The sequence below is a fragment of the Tupaia chinensis genome, unplaced genomic scaffold (genome assembly GCF_000334495.1).
Source record: "Tupaia chinensis unplaced genomic scaffold, TupChi_1.0 Scaffold000558_1, whole genome shotgun sequence".
Lineage (NCBI taxonomy): Eukaryota > Metazoa > Chordata > Mammalia > Scandentia > Tupaiidae > Tupaia > Tupaia belangeri.
This window is the reverse complement of record NW_006160070.1, coordinates 1,607,053-1,613,072: the sequence shown is the minus strand read 5'-3', so window position 1 is coordinate 1,613,072 and position 6,020 is coordinate 1,607,053. Positions and strand designations below refer to the sequence as shown.

The 6,020-nt window shown below is 56.6% G+C and overlaps 1 long non-coding RNA gene across 1 annotated transcript; it reads left to right on the top strand.

Moving 5' to 3' along the window:
- LOC102499514 (uncharacterized) lies at nucleotides 1-5,636 on the top strand. The gene is made up of 2 exons (XR_335867.3): nucleotides 1-359; nucleotides 4,029-5,636. It is a non-coding gene; the product is annotated as an uncharacterized LOC102499514 (long non-coding RNA).
- The last annotated feature ends 384 nt before the right edge of the window (nucleotides 5,637-6,020 follow it).

Sequence of the window (6,020 nt, the reverse complement as noted above, 5' to 3'; positions counted from 1 at the left end):
ACATGGGAGTCCAGCGACATAGCTATTATGCCAACTGCTGGTCCCCAGGAGTGATTTTCATGTATTGGTCTTCTGTCCTGGAGCCTTGCTGAACTCACTCACTAGTTCCGACAGTTTTTAGTGGTGGTCTTGGGATTTCCTATGGAAAAGCTCTTGTACTGCTGTAGAGTTTTACTTCTTTTGTTCAAACATGAACGCTTATTTTGTCTTCTTGCCTAATTGCAGGCTCCCTCTCTTTTCATAGATAGGGCTCAAAGAAGAGCAGTGGCTGGGCGGGCTGCCCCTGGGGGACTGGCAGTTGGCACTGGCCCATTGCCCCATCCGTGGCCTCCCCTGGCATCCTGAGGTTCAACATGCCAGTGAGTCAAAAACCTACTTAACCACGGGAACAGGGAGGACCCGGGTGCTCTGGCACTTCCCGGAAGGCCTGAGCAGACCCCCTTGCCCAGCAGGAGTCCCTGAGTCCCCCTGAGCTCAGCAACTTCCCACGGGGGAGCCTGCCCTACTTGCCAGCGTGTGGTGGTTGGGTTCTCAGCGACGCCTCTGCCTGTCAGACTAATGCTGTGCTGGACCCTTCTGTGCCTGAGCTGGAGGTCAGGCAGAGTCAAAGCTGGCCCAGCCCCAACCCTGGGCAGCCAAGGGGTCAGCCTGACACACCTCCCCTCAGGCCAGCACCCCCTCTGCCCTCCCCACAGCCCCTTTCTTGGGGCCCTGCAGAGCTCCCCCCAAGCAGGGAGGCATGGGGGGAGAAGGCCAGGCTGGGACACCTTCGTTGAGCATCCAGCTGAGAGAGGAGGGGCGGGGTAGGCAAATAACCCCCAGGGTCCAGCAGAGCAGAGGCGGCGAGAGGCTGATGGGTGGCCCTGAGGAAGCGCAGTTGAGCCTCCAGCTGACAGCCGTGGAGATCCACAGGCAGAGAAGGGGCCTTCATGTGGCACAAGGGAGGGTGCGCCCTGGGAAGCAGAAGGAGGTCAGAGAGGCTGGAGTGGCGGGAGCATGGGGAGCCAAAGGCACAGGCGGGCCGCGAGGCCAGCCACCGGGCACTGTGGAGTGGAGGTTCAAAGGCTTCAAGGAAGGCCGTGCTTTCCGAGGGCCAGGCAGGGACGGGCTGTGCTCTTCACCTTAAGGATAGGACAAAGTCGGCAGGTTCGGGCCCCACTGCCAGCCTTGAGGGCAGTGAGCCTGCTGTCAGACAGATGTCGCCCCTTGAAGTGAACACAGTGCGTACACAGGAAGCGAGATGCCAGCGTAAGCTGTCCTCGTTCCGTCCAGATACACAGGGTATGCAAGAACTCCTTGAGAGCAAAGAGGAAGGAGCCAGGACAGACTCAGATTTGGCCCAGCCCCAACCCTGGGCAGCCAAGGGTCAGCCTCACGCACTCCCCCCGCAGCCCAGCACCCCCTCTGCCCTCCCCGCAGCCCCTCTCTTGGGGCCCTGCAGAGCCAGCGTGGAGTTGGTCCTGATCCTGGTGGCTAAAGGAAGCAGATCCCACATGGTCGACGGCGCAATTCAGGTTCTGACCCCAGCAGCTGGAAAACCACACCCAGCAGGAGTGCATGCCTATGCCGTGTCCTACACGGAGCGTGAGAGATGGGCCATCGTGGCGTGACCACGTCCCGTGGGGAGCGCCTGTCCCCCACCCTCTCTCTCCTCTGTCTCTCTGGTGAGCATACACACTCTCTGATAAAGCTTTTTCCCCCAAGAGTTATTTTTATTTAGCTTTATTTATTTATTTTTAAATAATTATTTTATTTATTCATTCATTTATTTTTTAATTTGACCAGAGAGAGACAGACAGTGAGAGTGAGAGAGAGAGGAAGCGAGAAAGCAAGCCACCAGATTCAGGACTCGAACCCTGGTCGGCCTTGTGGGAGTGTCCAGCGCCTTAACCACCATGCCAGCTGCTGGTCCCTAGCTTTATTTATTTTAATTTGACCGGAGAGGGGTTGGGGAGAGAGAGTGAGCGAGCAAGCTGCCAGGTTTGGGACTCAAACTGTGATTGGCCATGTGGGAGTCCAGCACCCTTAACCACTATCCACCTGTTGACTCTTCGAAGAGTCATGTGAGAGGGGAGATGGCAGGAGTTTGTTGTGTTTTGTTTTTTGTAGGGTGGAAGACAAGCTGGTCCTAGGAAAGTGGGTTCAGCTGATACCCCACACAAACCCATTCATCATCCACCCATCTCTGCCCATCCTTCCGTCATCCACCCACCGGCCCATCCTTCCTCATCCATCCATCTGCCCATCCTACCAAACTTCCATCTAGCTGCCTGCCCATCCATCCATCCATCCTTCCCTCCATCCTTCCTAACTTCCTTCCTTCCCTCCATCCTTCCTAACTTCCTTCCATCCATCCATCCTTCCTAACTTCCATCTAGCTGCCTGCCCATCCATCTATCCATCCTTCCTAACTTCCATCCATCCATCCATCCATCCTTCCTAACTTCCTTCCATCATCCATCCATCCATCCTTCCATCCATCCATCCTTCCATCCTTCCTAACTTCCTTCCATCATCCATCCATCCATCCTTCCATTCATCCATCCATCCTAACTTCCTTCCATCATCCATCCATCCATCCTTCCATTCATCCATCCATCCATCCTTCCTAACTTCCTTCCATCATCCATCCATCCTAACTTCCTTCCATCATCCATCCATCCATCCTTCCATTCATCCATCCATCCATCCTTCCTAACTTCCTTCCATCATCCATCCATCCATCCTTCCATCTGTCCATCCTTCCTAACTTCCATCCATCTGTCCATCCTTCCTAACTTCCATCTATCTGCCTGCCCATCCATCTATCCATCCTTTCATTCTTCTTTCCTTCCTAAATTCCATCCATCCATTCATGCCTCCTAACTTCCTTCCTTCCTTCCTTCCTTCCATCCATCCATCCTTCTTAATTTCTATCCATCTGCCCATCCATCCATCCATCCATCTGCTCATCCATCCACCCATCCATTCATTCTTCCTGACTTCCTTTCTAACTTCTATCCATCCATCCTTCCTAACTTCCTTCTTTCCTTCCATCCATCCATCCATCCATCCATCCATCCATCCATCCTTCTTAACTTCTATCCATCTGCCCAACCATCCATCCATCTGCTCATGCATCCATCTGTCCATTCATCCATCCATCCTTCCTCACTTCTATCTGCCCATCCATCCATCCATCCCTCCATCCACTCGTTCATCTCTTTCTATCCATTCATCCACTCATTTATGTTTTCTCATGCCTGGCATGTGCCAAGTATGTGTTGGGTTCTGGGGACACAATGGGGAACATAGATGACAGAACTCTGCCTCATAGAGCCCACACAGCTGGGGACAAAGACCACCTGCGACCAGCGATACAACATCTGGTTACAAGGGAGTAAAGTAAGGTTGCTTAATGGGAAGATGCAGCCAGCGGGGAGGCACTGCTGCGTCGGGACGGTGAGAAGGCCTTCCTGAAGAAGGCACGGGTGGCAGGGCTCCTCTCGGGATGGTGGCGAGGAAGCTCCTCAGGTTGTATGGGGCAGCACTGAGGCCTCCCAGCCAACAGCCGGCATCAGCCCTAGACGCGGGAGTGGCCCGGCCCTCAGAGCCTCCCACTGGGGCCCCAGACACAGTGGAGCAGGCAGGCTGCCCTCTCCAGGCCCTGTGACTCCTGACCTGCAGAATTTCGAGCTGGAGAGTGGACCTCCCCACCGCATTTGGGAGAATTGGTCACGCAGCTGTCCTGGGAGAGCCGGGGAAGGGAGCAGCAGAGAGCCTGGTCCGCTGCCCTTAGCCTGTGTGAAGGGCACCCTCAGTGCACCCTGAGTACATGGCACCTTTGCCTCTGGAGCCTGAGAAGGGGCCAGGTCCTCCTGAGCTCAGCTGTCAGAGGCCACCTGTAGACGCAGACCCTCCCTCCCAGCGGGCCTGTCCACTCAGTGCCCTTCTCCATTGGGGGCCTTTGCTCAGCCCAGGGTCCTGCTTGGAAATCCAGTCCCTCCTCCCTCGCTGACTGATTTCTGCCTATACTCTGCCTCTTCCAGGAAGCCCTCCCTGACTGGAATGCATAGTGACTGTTTCTTGGAAACGCTGGGAGAATTCAGAAGACAAAGATGAGTGGATGAAGAAAACACCATTTTCCTGCCCATGCATTGATGATGTCACCGTGTTTACTGTCCTCCATTTTGTTCCAAAGTGGTTTGGCTCCATTGGGTCATAAAGAGCCGCACCTGAGAATGCAAGAGCACCCTTCCTTGGCCACTGTCTGGCACCTGCCCAAAGCCAGGCTGGTACTTGCCACCCCATGCTCTGCCTCCTTGCCACATCTGCTGCCCCTCAGGCTTCTCCCGGCACCTTCCCCAGCAGGCCCACTTCCCTCCTCATGCTCCCCTCCCTGTCCCATCCAGTGTCTTCCTCCTGCATCAGCTTCCCTCTCCCTGAAACCCGCAGACCCTGCAGCCTTGCCTGCCCTCAGCCCTGCCAGCAGCTCCTGGCTGGCTAGGCCCATTCTCCACTGCCCCCTTCAGAAGTCCGCCCTCCTCACACTGCCCTCTGTGACTCCCGCTGTTCCGCCTCCCTCTCTGCTGGGGCCACAGGCCTCCACCTCGGGTGGGCGGCCAAGGTCCCAGTGACCTGCAGGCCCTAGCCCCGAAGCCGCCCTCTGGGGAGGGAGCTCTGCCTTCCTCAGGCTCCTGGATGCTCCCTGGTTTCTTGCTCTGGTCAACCAGACCCCGCACCAGGGCTCCTCCGGGGCACAGCTCCCAGCCCTGTACACACCGGCCTGGGGGGACCTCACCCATGTTCGGCATCTCCTGTGCGCTTCTGTCCACAGCTCTTGGGCCCTGGGCTCTCCACCCACATGCCTACTCCTCAGCCCGCCCTGCACACCTTGTCTCTTCCCTCATGCGTCAGAATCCAAGCACATCTGGCCCACGCCCGCAGCGCCTGGGCTCCCCTTACTGCTGAGCCTCCTGGGAGCCCCAGCAGCCAGAGCGAGCCCAGGGTCTGCGGAGCACCCATCACGTGAGCCTCCTTGCTTTGCCCAGAGCGTACCCCGGCCCTGTGCCTCCCCACTGGCTGTCCCACTGCTTGGATACTCCTCCCTAGGCCTCAGGGGACTGACGCCGTCTTGGCAGTGAGGCTGGTAACGCCGCCCAGTGGTACAGCACCTGCCCCTGTGCACGCTGCCCCCACGCACCCCACCTCTGGGCAGTGTGTTGCCAGCTCTAGTCAAGGGGCCTGCGGCTCGTGCCTGGCAGGGGTGGGTGGCGGGGAGGAGAGGACCTCCAGCAGCCTGGGTGCCGTGGTTGTCCAAGTGCTGTAGGCTCCGGGACCAACTCGCTGGTGGGGCAGCTGGGCAGGGGTGGCAGATTTGGAGAGCACAGACCCTGTCGTGGGGGACGGGATGGGGGAGTTGTTGCCTGAGGGCTTTTGTTGTTCCTTTTTAATTTGCTAGAGGGCATGGGCGCTTGCCAGAGAAAGAGCTAAGCCACTCCCGGGCGACGGCCACTCTGCATGGCCCTCAGGTCCTTGGTTCAGCATCTGCTGTGCTTCTCTAGCTGCTTGGTTCGGGAGCCGGCCCGCGCTGTCAGCCAGGGGAGATCAGCCATCTTAATCACTGTGCTACCGGCTGGCCTCCCCGGTCGGCTTATAACAAGTTAAATGTGGGACCACCAGGTGGTGTGGTTGAGGTGCTGGACTCCCACATGGCCAAAAACAGTTCGAGTCCCAGACCTGGCGGCTCTCTCTCGCTCTCGCTCAAACTTAAATAAATTTTTAAAAATTAAAAGTGAATATTTTATAGGTAAATACACTGAGTCTCAGGAAAGTTAAGCGGCTCGCAGAGAAGACATGGCTTTAAACACCCGGGCAGTGCTGCCTCGGGAGTGTAAGGCTTGAACTGAGGCTTTCATTTTCCCTGCCAGAGAGCACATGAGCACGCCACGACCGGAGAACAGAGTGCTGCCGAAAAGGAGCAGCCAGGAAATAAGGAAAAACGGGGAATTAAAAATCGTATAAATCAGGAATGAAAAAAT